At 40.2% G+C, this 18,812-nt stretch overlaps 1 long non-coding RNA gene across 4 annotated transcripts in view; it reads right to left on the bottom strand.

Annotated features, from left to right (window-relative positions):
- Nucleotides 1-6,249, bottom strand: part of LOC122823750 — a 38,138-nt gene extending 31,889 nt beyond the window's left edge. For 3 of the 4 annotated variants that reach the window (XR_006369385.1, XR_006369386.1, XR_006369388.1), the window contains exons 1-4: nt 5,980-6,249; nt 5,591-5,662; nt 5,066-5,191; nt 4,792-4,927 (exon numbers count right to left, since the gene is read on the bottom strand). This is a non-coding gene — a long non-coding RNA (uncharacterized LOC122823750). Of the gene's footprint in view, nt 1-280; nt 395-4,791; nt 4,928-5,065; nt 5,192-5,590; nt 5,663-5,979 lie in introns of those variants that run through there. The other variant, XR_006369387.1, reaches the window with a different exon arrangement.
- Nucleotides 6,250-18,812: the final 12,563 nt, after the last annotated feature.

Here is an 18,812-nt window from a genome sequence, read left to right as displayed (position 1 = left end):
TGCAGCACAAGATTAAAAAGTGACACCAAAACCAAATAGAACGGACTCCGAGCTGTCCCTAGACTCTGCATTAAGGACTTTCAGTTTGAGGAGAAAGAAAGGTGCATTAAACCGAAGCTTTGTGTCACTGTATACATTTTACTGTACCTAGCTGAATTACCAAATCTCCAGTCAGTTCTATAATGTCAACCTTTTGTTTTTATTTCTCTTGAAAGAAGCAAACTGAACAAAACCATGACGTTACATTTAAACCACAACCTTACCTATGATTTTTTGTGTGCCATTACATCGTTAATATTTGTCTAAGGGAGTAGTGACACCCATAAGCAATTACTCCATCCATAGAACCTTGCTGACGGATTCATGTCCACGCCCTTGCATTCATGGTCTTGAACTGTTTAAAAGATAAAATATAAGAAACACACACTTGAATTTAAAGTTTTCCTTTCTCACTTTCCAGATTACAGTGGTAATAAGGACACTCTTCATGTAAAGGCGGTTGAAGAACGTTATCGAGAACCCGTTCCCCGTCAATGCCCCGAATTCCTGGAAGAGCTGATTGATGCCTGTAGAGGCTATCATTGCGTCCAAAGGCCATCTGCTGGAGGTATGTAATCATCGTAGTTTATGCTGTTTTAAGTTTTCTTATGTTTCAGAGCTGCTATAGATGAGCACTAATCATTAATGAACTTTCAGCCGAATAATCCAAACTTCTTTGTGCTTCTGCAGTGTTGGTGGATAAACTACGATGCTTGTTGGCAAAGTTAGAGCAGCAGTGAAGCTCCTCCAAAGTCCTCCTCCAGGTCCAATCATCTTCAGTGGAGGAACCAAACCTGCAGAGGTTTTCTGCAACAAACTAATACTCACTGCTCCAGACAGAATTAAGGGCTTTTCAAATGATTTTAAGGATATTTTTTATACAACTCATATTTTCTAATTAGAATCAATCTATTGTATTTTGAATAACCAATCTCTGTATTCCTAATAACTTCATTAATGTTGAAAAGCCATCTTAAGAAAGGTATTAATTGGTTTGCATACATTTGAACTAAAACTTGCATGGATCTCGTATTTTCATTAATGTATGGACAGTGTTGATGCAGTACTTCTTGTTGCTTTGAACTTTCCTTTGTGATGTGTAATAAGTGTCTTAAAGCCACTCCGGAGTGCTTTCTGGAAAACGTTTGAACAGAATAAAGAAAACCACACCAATGAAATTGTTATGAAATTTACAAAAGAGTTTTGAGTAAAAATACACAGAAGTGGAACATAAGGAGCAGCAAACATATTGAGACGTCAAGTAATTTGTCAGGAGAAGTAAAAAAGCATTTCACCCTCTTTATCGATGGTATATAACAAAGCTGGAGCACCAATTTGAAATCTGCTTTTGGAAAAGTTTAATGAGGTCCTAAAATTTCCAAGATTTACTTGTAGAAATTCTCATACAGACGAAATAAGTGTAAATGTAATTAAACTGCATCCTAAATGACTCCAAGCAAAATGTGAGCTCTAGTTAGCTCCTTGTACTTGCTTAATTTCTTTTTACACCGTGTCGGCGCTTCAAAAATGTGTCCTTTGATATGCTGTGGAGATTCTCTTGATTGTTTTTCCTCTTTTGGTCAAATTCTAGTTTGATTTTCTTTGTTGTCTGTGCATTTATTTGTAGCTTGAGGACTGGATCTCAGATGGATCAGCTGCTATTCTGTGACATGTATGCCAGGGTAAATTGATCAATCTGAATTGCCCTTATTTGCGTTCAGCTGAGGTCGCTGTTTCCACTCTAATCTTGAGTTGCCATGCTTTGGAATTCATTTTTTTCTTGGAGTTCCCATGTTCTCCCTATGAATGTGCTGGTTTTCTCCAGGGACAACCAGTGGTCTCTAAAGCATAAGTTAGCTTGATTAGAGAATGGCAAAATTGGACTGTGTCTCCTGTGAGGAAGGAGTCCTAACCATATCGTCCTTTGGCAGCAATTAAAGTTACCAATTAACAAGGTTTTTCTGAGTAATCAGTGCTTCTAAGATACAAAAATGTGGATACTGAAACAAATCCAACTGAAGCAAATCCAAGAATTTCCTGGCAAATTCCTTTTCTCCATCCACTGTGGAGGCGAGTACAATCATTAATTGGACTCTGTATGCAAGTTGCTTCTTTATGTAACAGCGTGTCAGCAATGGAGAAGAGCTCTGGAAGATGAGGAGGCACAGCTCAGGCTGCAACATCAATACATTACGCATTAAAAGAGCTCAAGCCAGACACTTTGCCACCCATCTCCTCTTTATCAGTCGATCTTTATGTGCGAGAGGTGACAGTTTGGTGTATCAACAACTTCTGTGCGCAGACATAAGTAACAGCCTTCAACTGACCCGTGAAGCCAAACTGAAAAGGAAGTTCCTCTGTTTCAAAGATGAGGGGAACAGTTTGTTTTGTGCTAAATATTTCATGCGTGCTCAGTTTGTAGGGCAGTCAGTTCATGCTTACCAGCGTGATCTGAGGGGATTTGGAATTAGGAAGCACACTATAAATACATGAGGGCAAAGGTCTTTCAGAACAAAAAGCTACAGAATGAATGCAGCACCAAAGTGGTTTGGTAAAGTCAGAGATATTCTATGAAGTCTTTGAAGTCAGTTTATACCGAGTTCAGTCATTCACTGCAGTGACGTCCCGATCCAGAAAAGCATTGACGCATTACTGGTAGATGAAACCACTGTTTTACAGTTGAGCAAAAAAAAAACTGGTTTGATGTTTTCAAGTATTTTCTATTGCTGTATTGTGTTATATTTACTGTTTTCACACCAATAAATCCTAAATGTGTTCCCAGTTAGCTTGTTTGTAGTCTTTCCGACAGGATTGCCAACTGCCCTGTTTTAGTTGGGTCGTCCCGTATAATAACAATTTGATTTGTCCCATTTTCTGTCTTAAATGTCCCATAAGTTGACTTTTACCTGCAATGCACACAACAGATGACGGTCTTACAAATGCCAAATCGTAAATGTCCGCCATTGTATCAGACGAGTGTTTGTGTCCATTCAGAGCCGTGTAGTCACACACACCAGATGTGAGGAGTGATGCATACGTTGCCGTTTGTTCCGTGCATAATCAGAATACAAGCAGGTATTATTAGCCATGGAGACAGCAATAATAGCACATTGTATGGTCAAGCTAAAAAAAAAAAAAGACTTTTTGTTCCGTTACTGATTGTAAAGAAAGAACAACAAAAGATGAACATACTGGGTCATTCCTTGACTTTTAAGAAGGCAGGGATGAAACCGCAAGTTATTTTCAACTGTTTCAACTTCACACTGAAGACATAACAGCTGATAATGCTGACGTAAACTTTGAACAGCATCATTCTCTCCACCAGTTACTTAAAAAAAAAAAAACGTAGTCATTGCATTCTTAAACCGTGCGCTTTATGAACACTGACAGCTGATCCTAACAATCGGCACTCAGTGGATTTCGAGTTTGTTTTAAAAATCTAGAACAATGGCTTCAAGAATCAGGCCAAAAAATACATTTTAAATTAAAAAAATTTGTGCAGGACATATCAGGGATAGGTAAGACCGATGTCAAAAAATAATTGCCACTGGCTAGAGCTGGATGATATGGCTGGAAAAAAAGCATCACAGTTTCAGTATTTTATATTTATTTGCTTTTTCTTTTAAATTTCTGATATACGGCCAAACTGGTGACACGATTTTACCTGTTTTACCCACAGTTTTCGCCAGGAGAAGTCTTCCCTTTTTCTACTACATCCCCCAGAATGCTGTGTTGTTCTGTATCGGAGTTCAGTGAGTAGTCTGTAAAACGTATTATCTATTGATAAGGTACCTTATGTATTGTGATATACATTGTTATAGATTTATTGTCCTGTGTTAAAAAAAAATCCATCAGTTAATCTTTATCGGTGGATGGATAAATGTAGAATTAATACGTTTCTCTAATTTGATCAAATGAAGATGTTAGAAATCAAGAAGCTGAGATCCCATCTATAATTATGACATAACCTTAGGTGCATTAGTCCACATTGGCCCCTTTGAAAACCTCAGGATTTTTGTCCAACGATTTCTGATGCACTTAAGGTCAGACATGACATGGTGTCGCATAATCAGACCTTCATTACTGTATCATTAGTTACCAGTGAAGCACTTAGCATCTGAATCCCTATTATCCCGCGCGTCTGCAGTGACGTTGTGTCAGGCGGATTTCATCCTCATGACTGATTGCGCTGCCAGTAGATTTCACGACAGTTCCAGCTTTTTCAAGAGCGAGTCAAATTCTAAGAACTAAAGGTCAAATGAAATGAGGAGGAGATGCTTCTGTCTTTCCACAACACAGATGAACACGCGACATTTGACCCAGATAAGAGTCCAGAGTTCTACGAAGACGGGAGGAGAAAAGTTTGTGCCCAAAGCCAACTTGAACTATGAAGATATTCCAAAATATATGTTGTTGAGAGGAACACAAAGCATCAGGAGACAATCTATACAAGAAGAATTTTAAAACTTCCTTAAGAGGGAAGGGAAAGAACTCAGAGAGAAAACCTTCTGGCTTTGAGGTTTTCTTTCTGTGTTGCAGAAAGATTTTTGACATTGCATATATTTCTTTCACTGAATTTTTTTAAGTGGCTTTGATTCAAGTGTGTTGCTCTGCATAAGAACTTTACTCTGCTATTGTGGTGTAAGAAAACTTTTTTTTTTTTTTTTTTACCAAACTGTTAACACTGATATGATTTTGATTTATAGAAATCAAGTTAGCATACTACTAGCGTCTTAATGCAGTAAGACTTACTGAAGGTCTCAGGTGTTTTGATAGACTCAGCTGTTCCCTCTCCCTTCTTGAACTTGGGAGAAAGACATTTCAGATGAAGTAGTAGCTTGCAGACTGTTGAGCATTTTCATTAAGACGCAGTGCTGCCAGGTTAAACCTGATTAAATAAAAGTAGAAGAGAATTGTATTTGTAAGTTCAAAGTGGCACACAAAACTCATCTAAAGAAAACACAAACGATTTTAAAATGGGAATAGCAATATCATAAATAGAAGTTGACACTACACAGCTATTTACCTGCACAGCATTCCTTAACGGGGCCTCCATACTGATGTAATTTCTTCCTCAATATCAGACAAACAGTTGAAGTGTTGGCTCCATCATCACATCACTTGTACTTGAACTTTGGTGTCGTCTGTTTGCCTTTGAATAAGCAAATATTAACACCAGCAACACTGACCAAGTGTAGTTTGTTGGGGAAGAAAATTACGCAACTACATCCCAACTACCTTTTAAAATATTAATGTCATCACAATATGAATGAACACTTCTGCAAAACAAGGCCTCAATCTAGTCAATCAGTTAGGTAACGTGAGGGTCAAGAGCATCACTGAACAAAACTATACCAATCTGTTAATGTAGTAAATACTCCAAACCTACAGGCGTTCTGTCCCCTAGGAGCTAAAAGCTAAAACACTGCGCTAACATTAGCAGAAGGCACAATGTACTGCTATCATAACAATGGCCAGGACATCATGTCGACACACAAAATTTATGTCTGAAATAAGATTTGTTTTTATTTTAGCATCATTTCCAGCTTACCGCTTTCCTGCGTCTTGCCGTTTCCACATTGAAGGAATTGAACCCAGAATCAGACGAAGTCTTTCTCCAAATCTGTTTTGATAACGGCAGAGGTTAAAGAAGCACTTGTACTAGATGTGCTTTTGCACAGCCTCTTTTTAAAATTTTTGCTCTTAACGTTATACACATTAAATCAAGAAAAGTTATTAAAATTCAGTAGTCTGATTTTAAGAATTTTATTCAACATTTTATTCTCAGCACATTACACTATGTTGCAAGGAAATAAAAATATCGCTTTTAGTACGTAGCATTGCTGCGTATTTCACCACATGAAATAAAAATATTTTTGTGTTTACATTCCTTCATTTGAACAGATGTTCGTCCCGTGCTGTGGCAGGCGCCTCGCTCACCTCGGTGGGCTGCGGCTTGCTCGGCGCTTGCTCAGATTTGAAGGAGTTTTTCGCTGTAAATACGTTTTCTTCGGAAGCAGAGCACATAGCGGAAGCTACTGTCACAATAACAATACCTCATATCGGTAATTCCAAGCATTAAACCCTCCAAGGCCCTGAACTCTCTCCTTACTCCCTTGTTTAATGTTAATCCAAACACCCATTCATGTCTATGGACACAGATACCTGTTACTATTGACGTCGCGCGCTCACAGGTTGCAAGTATGAGCACGCGACTTCTTCTGGTGTTTTTTTTTTTTTTTTTTTTTTTCACTGATCGGAAAGAAACTGAAGGTGTGAATCACCGCCACCTACTGGTAGGTAGTGTTCATGACGTCTTTTATTTTCTGGCGGTTGGCAAGCAACGTTAAGATGTGCACTACCGCCATTTACTGGAATGGTGTGTTGATTGGGATGCTAAACATTTATTTCACAGATTTTAAAACTAAAATGAACAACACTTTTGTTTCATTTCAACATTGAACATTGACTTTTTATTCCTGATCGGATAAAAATAAAGACATCGAGGGTCAGGCTGTAAAGTGTAAATGTCATCACGGATGTTACGTTTCCTGGTCTCATGCGTTTCTGTTGGTTTGGAGGACACACTGTCCAATGCAGTCTGGGTCCTGCATGTTTTCTTTGAGCCCCAGACTGTTTTTAGACGTTTTCTGTCTCTCTCTCTCTCACACACGCACAAACACACAAACAGATTTCAACGCAAGATGTTCTCTCTTTGTTTCTCTGTAACATTCCCAGGGACAGAGTCTGCAGGATCGCTGCTGATAACATCACATGCAAAGAAGAGCACAGCTTGTCTCGGAGTTGACCCTGGAGCATGTCAGAGGCGGGATTAAATGATACAGAAGTAAAACTGAGATAAGAGCAAAATGGCTGCTTGGCTTTGATCTGCAGCGAGGCATCCTTTTATTATTATTATTATTATTATTATTATTATTATTATTATTATTATTATTATTATTATTATTATTATTATTATTATTATTATTATTATTATTATTATTATTATTATTATTATACAAAACATTGCAGAACAATCCGTGAAGCATAGCCAACAGAACGTGCTCTGGTCAGACGGGATCATAATTCAACGCTTTGAACTACTTGTAAAGCATTGAGAGAACCTGAGACTGTGCTCCAATCATACTCTCATCACGGGAAAACATGGAGGTGGCAGCATAATGCTTTGGGGATGTCTTTCTTCGGCAGGGAGGGAAGGTCGTTCAGAGAAAATTGAAATAGACATGGAGGTTAATACAGGGCACTAAAAGAAAACCTGCTAGAGGGTGCAATAGAAAATCAACAACACTAGACGTACAATGGTTTAGTTCTAGGATTTCCACATGTTAGAATGGCCTAGGCAGTCTAAACCAAAATACAAGTAATAATATGTGGATTGGCCTGAATAAAGCTTAAATATTCAAGTTAAATATTGAGAGTGAGCTATTACTCAGAAAAATATTCCATTCCTCATGAGTTTTGCAGCTGAGCGGTTCTGTATCTGGAGACACAATCGACATCCAGTCGTTATGTTTGGTCCGGTTTGCTCGGATGTTTTTCATTTCTTCAAATTTTAGTCATTTGTTATTTTTAGGGATCATAACATGTCTCAACATGATCTACAGCGTTTGAAAAACGCGACTTCCTGATGTCTTGGCTGGTTGCCGTGTTTTCCCAAGACATCATGTTCATTATTAGTTTTCTTTCGGTAGCTAACGACCCGCCAGTTTGATAACAGTATTGCATAAAAGGAATTGAAAATATTTTTCTGTCTAGAACAATATGTGTCAGAGAGTCTTCTGTTCACTCTTTTACATTAATGTACTTTCCTTTTTAAACCAGTGCCATTACCTGCCACAGCAAAGTAAACTGCGCAAAAAATGATGTCACTTCCTCTTATGAAGAGCTCATGCAACTTATTGTGAAAAACCGTAAATTCACCGGAGCCTTTGAGCTTTTAGCATGTATGCTAGCAAGTGGAGTTAATCACAAAAATGCTTGAAATTGTCAATTTTGTTAGCATCCACCTTAATTAGTTCCGACGTCACACAACTATTGAGTACTCCCTTTAAAAGTTAATATTCACTACGTCATATAATCAGTCCAGTAAAGATAATAAGGGCAGTAAAAGCTGAGGAAATTATGTTTTGCTTCCTGAGAGGTATTGTGCTTCATCAAGTAGCCTACAATACTTGAATGATATCTTAGACTTTATTAGATTCTAATGTAACAATCTCCTTTTTAAGGAACAGAACAGATCTATTATTGTACAATATTTTTTCAGTTTTATGATAAACGCATGTTAAAGTTTATTTAATAAGCTAATGCTTTAAAAAAAAAAACTTTAATGAAATTAACCCTTTAATGTGAGTTCTATTTCAGGGGTCAACTCTAGTAATCTAGTGAATAAAAAGAAAGAAAATTGTCTTTAGTATCACATTGCTGATTGACTTTATCTGCACAGGCACACTTTTGTTCTGACAAAATGCTTGTATTCAATGAGTTTCCGTGACAAATGCTTACAACTATTCAACCAGTTCTGTTAATAATGAGGTTATTTTAGTGTATTTTTAACGGCTCCAGCAAGTCCTGCTTGTTGACTGTGGGCGGAAGCTGGAGTCACAGGAGAGAAGTGGTTGTTTCTGCATCGAGTTTGCATTCAAATCCATACCTCTGGCCAAGATTTGAATCTTCTTGCTTGCAAGGCAACAGCCCTACCAACTGCGGCACCGTGGTGTAACAATGTAACAAATACATCTTTCCTTGAAACAAAAAGTAGATAAAATTAACCGCCAATGATTTGTCAAAGTTTAATGTGTTTTCAGTGAAATTCCTACAAGAATTGATGGGAAACAATCTGTTGTCTTTACCTTCCTAATGCTTTCAAAATGCCAAATGTACCTTGAAACATCGAATTGGTTGTATTGGCAGAAAAGGGGCATTCCTTTTTTGTTGCTCTCCCTGTTATTCAAATGCTTTGCTCTCAGTGTCTAACCACAAAAGCTTAGTGTACAACTCACAATCCCAGTACTGAGGCCTCCTTTATAAAAGCTCAGATTTTAAGCGGTATTCATTTTCTCATGCATGTGATGCAATAATTCCAAGTTAGTTTCAGTTTTATTAGGCCCGAGCAGCAAAGCGCTGCGAAGGCCTATTGTATCTGTACTGTTTCTTATTAGGCCCGAGCAGCAAAGCGCTGCGAAGGCCTATTGTTTTTGTACTGTTTATTATTAGGCCCGAGCAGCAAAGCGCTGCGAAGGCCTATTGTTTTTGTACTGTTTATTATTATTAGGCCCGAGCAGCAAAGCGCTGCGAAGGCCTATTGTATCTGTACTGTTTATTATTAGGCCCGAGCAGCAAAGCGCTGCGAAGGCCTATTGTATCTGTACTGTTTATTATTATTATTATTATTATTCTTCCACCCAAATGAATTGCCTTTTTGGAGGCTTTATCATATTCAAAAACTCACCAAATTTGGCGGGCGCATAGAGACTGTTTAAAATTTACGTATTTTAAAGTCGACGCAAAAAATCTAAAAAAATGGCTCAACAGCGCTACTAGCAATTTTCAAAGGACCCTTTGCTATTCACTTACTTTGTCGTAGAGACTTGAAATTTGGTACAGTTGTAGAGCTCCCCAAGATGCTCAGAATTTACAATTATTGTTATAGTCCAACTATCACAGGAAGTCGGCCATTTTGGATGGAAGGTCACATTTTGACCCCATTTTGGCCGTTTACAGCATTGGTATTTGATCGAACTCCTCCTAGGGATTTTGAGTGATTGGCTTCAAACTTGGTGAGTCTGATCAGAAGGCATGGGCGATTCAAAGTTATCAAAATGGTGAGTTTTTGAGCATGTTGAAGGGGGGATAGCAGGGGTCAAAGTTCACCGACTCGCCACGAAACTCTAAACAGTTATAACTCCTACACTAAAACTCTCAGAGGAACCAAACTTTCAGTGATTGAGCATCATGGGTTGACCTAAAATACCCTGGGGTCAAATGATGACATCACTAAGGCCACGCCCCCTGAGAACAGGAAGTGTCATATTTTTACTGGGAACGGTCCCTATATTACACCTTTGACCTAATCAACATGAAACTGTGTTAACAGACAGGAAACATGTTGCTGTATTGAAGATTCCAGCCCGACCGGCTTTGATGGAGCAGGTGGGCGTGGCGAAGTGACCTCTAACGCCGCTGTCATACGTTTGGCTCTGAATTCCACAGTTTTGGGCCAAACTTCTCCAAACTCACTAGGATGGATCTTTATCCACCCCAACACAGGAATCCATAATAAAATTTGGTGGGCGTGGCCTAAGTTCTTTATGGCGCCCCTAGAATTTTAAAATGATCAGCCATGAGCCATGCTATAACCTATAATTACGAAACTTCTTATACATCTGTATATTGTCCTGATGTACAAAAAAGTCTCTTGGAGCCATGGTCTCAACCCAACAGGAAGTCGGCCATTTTGGAATGAAGTTCCAAAATTGACCCCATTTTTGATGTTTACAGCCTTCAGATTTGATCGAACTCCTCCTACAGTTTTTCAGATACAGACTTCAAAATCGCTCAGCACACACTTGAGGCATCAAAGGTGAAAAGTTATCAAAGGAATTCTCGTACTTCAAAGTATGTGGGCGTGGCTATGTGTCAAACTTTGACTATTCGCCGTGAAACATAAAACTCTTATAACTCCTACAGTAAAACTCTCAGAGGAACCAAACTTTCAGTGATTGAGCATCATGGGTTGACCTAAAATACCCTGGGGTCAAATGATGACATCACTAAGGCCACGCCCCTGAGAACAGGAAGTGTCATGTTTTACTGGGAACGGTCGCTATCTTACACCTTTGACCTAATCAACTTGAAACTTTTTCCATAGACAGAAAACATGTTGGTGTATTGAAGATTCCAGCCCCGACCGGCTTGGATGGAGCGTGGCGGCGTGCCAAAGTGACCTCTAACGCCGCTGTCATTCGCTTGGCTCTGATTTCCACAGTTTTGGGCAGCTGTTCCAAACTCACTAGGATGGATCCTTATTCAACCCTGAAAGAAATCCATAATAAACTTTGGTGGGCGTGGCCTAATGTATTTATGGCGCCCCTAGAAAATTTTAAATGATCAGCCCCAAGCCATGCTTTAACCTAGAATTACTAAACTTGGTACATATGTTTAAGGCCTCTTGGTGTCACTGTTACTCCACACATGAATGTGGTAACCTTTAAGAGCTCAAATGTTTTAAAATATAATTTGACTCAGGCCCTAAGAATGATCAGCATTCCGTGAATATATCTGTGGACGATCCAGAGGAGGTGCTGAACGATTCACGTGTTTTCTGGCGGCGATGGGCGGTGAAGGCTCTGAAGCAGTGCGAGAGCTTCTGGCTGGAACTGGGCCAGTGAGCCGGAGCAGCGCTTGCTGCGAGGGCCGCACGAGGCTGCTTGCAGCTTTAATTATTCTTTATTATTCTTCCACCCAAATGAATTGCCTTTTTGGAGGCTTTATCATATTCAAAAACTCACCAAATTTGGCGGACGCATAGAGACTGTTTAAAATTTACGTATTTTAAGGTCGTTGCAAAAATCGCAACAAAAATGGCTCAACAGCGCCACCTAGAAATTTTCAAAAGACCCTTTTCTATTCACTTACTTTGTCGTAGAGACTTGAAATTTGGTACAGTTGTAGAGCTCCCCAAGACGCTCAGAATTTACAATTATTGTCATAGTCCAAGTATCACAGGAAGTCGGCCATTTTGGATCGAAGGTCACATTTTGACCCGATTTTTGCCGTTTACACCGTGTTTGATCGAACTCCTCCTAGGGATTTGATTGATTCAAACTTCGGGTCAGTCTGATCATAAGGCATGGCCGATTAAAAGTTATCAAAACGGTGACTTTTTGAGTATGCTGAAGGGGGCTAGGGGGTCAAAGTTCACCAACTCGCACTTAAACTCTAAACAGTTATAACTCCTACACTAAAACTCTCAGAGGAACCAAACTTTCAGTGATTGAGCATCATGGGTTGACCTAAAATACCCTGGGGTCAAATGATGACATCACTAAGGCCACGCCCCCTGAGAACAGGAAGTGTCATATTTTACTGGGAACGGTCCCTATATTACACCTTTGAACTAATCAAACATGAAACTGTGTTAACAGACAGGAAACATGTGGCTCTATAAGGATTCCAGCCCCCGGCGATGGAGCAGGTGGCGTGGCGTGGCGGCGTGTGACGCCGCTGTCATCGTTTGGCTCTGAATTCCACAGTTTTGGGCCAAACTTCTCCAAACTCACTAGGATGGATCTTTATCCACCCCAAGACAGGAATCCATAATAAAATTTGGTGGGCGTGGCCTAATTTCTCTATAGCGCCCCTAGAAAATTTTAAATGACCAGCCCCAAGCCATAACATAGAATTATGAAACTTGTTACACATCTGTATATTGTCCTGATGTACAAAAAAGTCTCTTGGATCCATGGTCTCAACCCAACAGGAAATTTTTGGAATAAAGTTCCAAAATTGACCCCATTTACAGCCTGTATTTGATCGAACTCCTCCTACAGTTTTTCTGATACAGACTTCAAAAATCGCTCAGCACACACACTGAGGCATGAGCATGAAAGGTGAAAAGTTAATCAAAGGAATGTCGTACTTCAAAGTATGTGGGCGTGGCTATGTGTCAAACTTTGACTATTCGCCATGAAACATAAAACTCTACAGTAAACCTTATAACTCAGTAAAACTCTCAGAGGAACCAAACTTTCAGTGATTGATCATCATGGGTTGAAAAGACCCTGTGGTCAAATGATGACATCACTCAGGCCACGCCCCCTGAGAACAGGAAGTGTCATTTTCTACTGGGAATCGCTATCTTACACCTTTGACCTAATCAACTTGAAAGTTTTTCCAGACACAGAAGACTTTCTGGTGTATTTTGGATTCCAGCCCGACCGGCTTTGATGGAGCAGGTGGGCGTGGCATAAGTGACCTCTTTCGGGTCTGATAAAATACAATATCAGACCCGAGCATATGGAATTAATCCAGTGCAAACTCACTTAAAATGATAAGGTGATGACATCTGTCAATGCTGGTTGAACAGTGTTGGCGTGGCCAAATGGCGAATATCAGACCCTCGCCATATTCATACGATTGTCTTTAAATCACACATGGATGAGCCGATTGGAACCAAACTTGAAATGTAAGACCTGTGGTAACCTTTAAAGAGCTCAAAAGTTTTGAAATGTAATTTGACTCCACTGCGCCCCCTAGGTTAATCCATCAGCTATATCTCCGCCGTAAATGGACCGATCTTTTTGTGCCAGATTTGTTGTCGGGGCGCCGCTTTCATGTGCCTGGCGGGCGATCGGGCGGGAAGGTTCGTGACAGCTGCGGCGGGCGCCATGAGCTTCGCGGCTGGAACTCCGGCGTTGGCCAGTGAGCCGGAGCGGCGCTTGCTGCGAGGGCCGCACGACGCTGCTCCGCAGCTTTAATTATTATTATTATTATTATTCCTCCAAATGAATTGCCTTTTTGGAGGCTTTATCATATTCAAAAACTCACCAAATTTGGCGGACGCATAGAGACTGTTTAAAATTTACGTATTTTAAAGTCGACGCAAAAATCTAAAAAAAAATGGCTCAACAGCGCCAACTAGCAATTTTCAAAGGACCCTTTGCTATTTTACTTACTTTCGTAGAGACTTGAAATTTGGTACAGTTGTAGAGCTCCCAAGATGCTCAGAATTTATAATTAATGTCATACTGCAAGTATCACAGGAAGTCGGCCATTTTTGATTGAAGGTCACGTTTTGACCCCATTTTTACAGCATTACATTGGTATTTGATCGAACTCCTCCTAGGGATTTTGATTGATCGGCTTCAAACTTGGTGAGTCTGATCAGAAGGCATGGGCGATTCAAAGTTATCAAAATGGTGACTTTTTGAGCATGTTGAAGGGGCGTTAGCAGGGGTCAAAGTTCACCGACTCGCCACAAAACTCAAAACAGTTATAACTCCTACACTAAAACTCTCAGGGGAACCAAACTTTCAGTGATTGAGCATCATGGGTTCACCTAAAATACCCTGTGGTGAAATGATGACATTAATAAGGCCACGCCCCCTGAGAACAGGAAGTGTCATGTTTTACTCTGAGCGGTCGCTATCTTACACCTTTGAACTAATCAACTGGAAACTTCTTCCAGAGAAAGAAGACATGTGGGTGTATTTTGGATTCCAGCCCCGACCGGCTTCGATGGCGCAGGTGGGCGTGGCGGCGTGGCGAAATGACCTCTAATGCGTTTGGCTCTGAATTCCACAGTTTTGGGCCAAACTTCTCCAAACTCACTAGGATGGATCTTTATCCACCCCAAGACAGGAATCCATAATAAAATTTGGTGGGCGTGGCCTAATTTTTCTATAGCGCCCCCTAGAAGATTTTAAATGATCAGCCCCAAGCCATACTCTAACATAGAATTATGAAACTTGTTACACATCTGTATATTGTCCTGATGTACAAAAAAGTCTCTTGGAGTCATGGTCTCAACCCAACAGGAAGTCGGCCATTTTGGAATGAAGTTCTAAAATTGACCCCATTTTTGATGTTTACAGCCTTCGTATTTGATCGAACTCCTCCTACAGTTTTTCAGATACAGACTTCAAAATCGCTCAGCACACACTTGAGGCATCAAAGGTGAAAAGTTATCAAAGGAATTTTCGTACTTCAAAGTATGTGGGCGTGGCTATGTGTCAAACTTTGACTATTCGCCATGAAACATAAAACTCTTATAACTCCTACACTAAAACTCTCAGAGGAACCAAACTTTCAGTGATTGATCATCATAGTTTGACATAAAAGACCCTGTGGTCAAATGATGACATCACTCAGGCCACGCCCCCTGAGAACAGGAAGTGTCATGTTTTACTGGGAACGGTCGCTATCTTACACCTTTGACCTAATCAACTTGAAAGTTTTTCCAGAAACAGAAGACATGCTGGTGTATTTTGGATTCCAGCCCCGACCGGCTTTGATGGAGCAGGTGGGCGTGGCGGCGTGCCGAAGTGACCTCTAACGCCGCTGTCATTCGTTTGGCTCTGAATTCCACAGTTTTGGGCAAAGCTGTTCCAAACTCACTAGGATGGATCCTTATCCACTCCCCGAAAGAAATCCATAATAAAATTTGGTGGGCGTGGCCTAATGTATTTATGGCGCCGGCTAGAAAATTTTAAATGATCAGCCCCAAGACATGCTTTAACCTAGAATTACCAAACTTGGTACATATGTGTATCTTTTCAGGACGAACAAAAAAGTCTCTTGGAGCCATATTCTAAATTCAACGGATTTTCTGTAATTTTAGATTTTTTAGAAAAAAAAATATGTTATTCCCATTAAGTCCTCTTGGTGTCACTGTTACTCCACACATGAATAAGGCGAGAATTACACAGTATGAGAGAGGTGCTGTAATGGCGATATTAACCACTTGGTGTCACTATCACGCCATACATGACTATGTGTACATTTTTACCACTGCAATTCCCAAAGATGCATCTGTGTATTTTGTAGTTCCACAGTTACGTTGTTTTCGATACTTCTGCTGGCTCGTTGGGATAAAAATAGCCTCCACGGATAACATTAACGATCAAGCCTTCCTTAATCCCGTCTGCATGTGCGTTTTTATTATGTAAGTATACATTTCCATCTCCTATATTTGCGTTTATATCACTTATTAGCACTAGAGAACTGAATATGACGGTTGACAGTCAAGCTAACGCAGCTAAGCTATCGAAGTGCACCGAAGCATGCATGATTTAACGGAGAGAGCAGCGCCTGCAGCTGTACGGCTGCTTATTAATTTTCCCTGAAGTAAAAAAAGAAAAGAAGAATTTCTGATATTTTTATTTTTGAATCATCTTTATAATTAAGAAAATTGTGGAAACATTGTTTCAAAACATCTTGTACGTAGCGCATGCCAAAGCTTAAATCTTATTTCTCAGTTCGGTTTTCGCACGCCCCCACCCCTCCTCCCCCTCCGCCGCCCACATATACGTAGCAATGGCTGGCTCGTTGGGATAAAAATAGCCTCCACGGATAACATTCACGATCAATCAAGCCGTCATGATATGTGTGCAGTTCGATCTTTATAACGCACCGCACATAATCCCCGTTCCCCGTGGGTGAATATGACGGTTGACAGTCAAGCTTAACGTAGCTAAGCTGTCGGACCTAACGAATAGGAGACAGATGTCATGGGTATTAGCGGTGAGATGTCCTGTTGTTGCATTCCAACTTATCAACGTGTTTGCTGCAGAGATGTGGATTCTGGTGAGTCTGATATGCTAAACAATTTCTTGCTCATTTAATGGAAGCCACATTATTTTGTTTGAACTGCATGGGCTGCACACTCAAAGCTGTGGAGTTTAGTACTTTCAAAATATCCTTACAGTTAAAAGTTTGCCTGGCAAACCTATTAAACGATATTACCTCAAAGGTGTTGACAGGAAGTGAATTTTATTTATTAGACAATAAAATAAACTGGTCCAAAAAAGGTGAAAACAGCCACGAATGAACGTGTCCGTAGTTGCTAAGAATTATAATGGAAACTTAACGGCACTATAATTATTAATATTGAGATAAGTGTCACAAATATGAGCAGGAGGAGCGCTGAGCTATGATATTAAACGCAGGGCCGTCAGAACGCAGAACCTGGAGGCGGGGGGTGGGGGTGGGGCTTTAAAGTAATTCTTAGAGTTTTCCACACAGCAGTGGACCACATAAATTACTCACGTTTTTTATTTTTGGACAATCTCCTCTTCAGTTCAACCTTATCAGTGGATACACATTGTTGATGTTACCATTATAAAATAGCTTACAATTAAGAATTGGCAAAGCTCAATGTGATTTTCACAGTAGACGGAGCTCAGAGGAACCAAACTTTCAGTGATTAATCGTCATGTGGTCAAATGATGACATCACTAAGGTTAAACTGTCACACTTAAAGTAAATATTTGTTGTATTTAACATTTCAGGTAAGAAGTGAACATGTAATGAAATTGATCCTGTCCTCCAATTTTATGTAATTGAACATTACAGCTAACAAATGTGATGATAATGTGAGGTAATACATTTTATGAATTTTTTTATATAGAGTATATTTTTAAATACAAAATTAGTTAAATAAAAAGGTTCAAATGTAATAAAGATGAATGTGCTTCATCTATACTCTCTAGTAGAACAATTTCACCTTGATTTTGAGTTAATGGGCCACACGATTTGGAAGCTATTGTAGAAATCATATTATTTAATATTAAAATTATTTATCCAACCATCTTCTTACAGCAGGGGTGTCAAACTCCAGTCCTCAAGGGCCGCTGTCCTGCAACTTTTAGATGACATCTGTCAATGCTGGCTGAACAGTGTGGGCGTGGCCAAATTGCAAATGTCAGACCCTCGCCATATTCATACGATTGTCTTTAAATCACACATGGATGATCCGATTGGCACCAAACTTGAAATGTAAGACCTGTGGTAACCTTTAAAGAGCTCAAATGTTTTGAAATGTAATTTGACTCCACTGCGCCCCCTAGGTTAATCCATCAGCTATATCTCCGCCAGAAATGGACCGATCTGCGCCAGATTTTTGTGAGTTGTCGGGAGCGCTGCCGAACGATTCACGTGTGTCGCCTGGCGGCGATCATGGGAAGGTTCGCGACGGCTCCGCTGCGCGAAGCGGGCGCCGGCTCTGGAAACGGCGCGAGAGCTTCCGCGGCGGCTGGAACTCCGCGGTGGCCGGTGAGCCGGAGCAGCGCTTGCTGCGAGGGCCGCACGAGGCTGCTTGCAGCTTTAATTATTCTTTATTATTCTTCCACCCAAATGAATTGCCTTTTTGGAGGCTTTAACATATTCAAAAACTCACCAAATTTGGACGATAGAGACTGTTTAAAATTTACGTATTTTAAGGTCGTTGCAAAATCAAACAAAAATGGCTCAACAGCGCCACCTAGAAATTTTCAAAAGACCCTTTTCTATTCACTTACTTTGTCGTAGAGACTTGAAATTTGGTACAGTTGTAGAGCTCCCCAAGACGCTCAGAATTTACAATTATTGTCATAGTCCAAGTATCACAGGAAGTCGGCCATTTTGGATCGAAGGTCACATTTTGACCCGATTTTGCGTTTACAGCCTTTGTATTTGATCGAACTCCTCCTAGGGATTTCGATTGATCAGCTTCAAACTCAGTCAGTCTGATCATAAGGCATGGGCGATTCAAAGTTATCAAAACGGTGAGTTTTTGAGTATGTTGAAGGGGGGTTAGCAGGGGTCAAAGTTCATCTACTTGCCATGAAATTCAAAACAGTTATAACTCCTACACTAAAACTCTCAGAGGAACCAAACTTTCAGTGATTGAGCATCATGGGTTGACCTAAAATACCCTGTGGTCAAATGATGACATCACTAAGGCCACGCCCCCTGAGAACAGGAAGTGTCATATTTTACTGGGAACGGTCCCTATATTACACCTTTGACCTAATCAACATGAAACTTTGTTAACAGACAGGAAACATGTTGCTGTATTGAAGATTCCAGCCCCGACCGGCTTTGATGGAGCAGGTGGGCGTGGCGGCGTGGCGAAGTGACCTCTAACGCCGCTGTCATACGTTTGGCTCTGAATTCCACAGTTTTGGGCCAAACTTCTCCAAACTCACTAGGATGGATCTTTATCCACCCCAACACAGGAATCCATAATAAAATTTGGTGGGCGTGGCCTAAGTTCT

The sequence above is a fragment of the Gambusia affinis genome, linkage group LG20 (assembly GCF_019740435.1).
Source record: "Gambusia affinis linkage group LG20, SWU_Gaff_1.0, whole genome shotgun sequence".
Lineage (NCBI taxonomy): Eukaryota > Metazoa > Chordata > Actinopteri > Cyprinodontiformes > Poeciliidae > Gambusia > Gambusia affinis.
Note: the sequence above shows the minus strand (reverse complement) of the source record. Positions and strands in the feature narration are given on the sequence as shown.